Source organism: Eurypyga helias, unplaced genomic scaffold, assembly GCF_000690775.1.
Source record: "Eurypyga helias isolate BGI_N326 unplaced genomic scaffold, ASM69077v1 scaffold21185, whole genome shotgun sequence".
NCBI classification, from domain to species: Eukaryota; Metazoa; Chordata; class Aves; order Eurypygiformes; family Eurypygidae; genus Eurypyga; species Eurypyga helias.
In genome coordinates this window covers 1,653-1,960 of record NW_010252316.1, presented here as the reverse complement: position 1 = coordinate 1,960, position 308 = coordinate 1,653, and the positions used below count along the sequence as shown (strand labels likewise).

At 63.6% G+C, this 308-nt stretch overlaps 1 protein-coding gene across 1 annotated transcript in view; it reads right to left on the bottom strand.

Moving 5' to 3' along the window:
• The window catches only part of LOC104510175 (tRNA wybutosine-synthesizing protein 4-like), a gene marked incomplete at its 5' end in the record, with an annotated part of 7,339 nt that overhangs the window by 5,437 nt on the left and 1,594 nt on the right, over positions 1-308 (bottom strand). The window lies entirely within an intron of this gene.

The window sequence follows — 308 nt, the reverse complement described above, 5'->3', positions numbered from 1 at the left end:
TTGGAAGGGACCTCTAGAGACCACCCAGTCCAACCCCCCCGCCAGCCCAGACACTGGATTTACTCTCTCTAGACCTTTTACAAGACACATGGAAGAAACACTTCTACTGAGAGGCCGGACCGTCGACTCCAACTGCCTGCTCCTCGCAGGACCTAGAACCCAAGCGCGAGACTGAACGCACCGTCCAGCTGCTCCTTGTGCAGGAGGGGGGCCACAGCCACTTCCCTGGGAGCCGTGCTGGGTGGGCCCAGGCTGGAGGCCAGGTCGCCCCGTCACTGCGCCGCTCAGCGGAACCGGGCGCAGGGGGA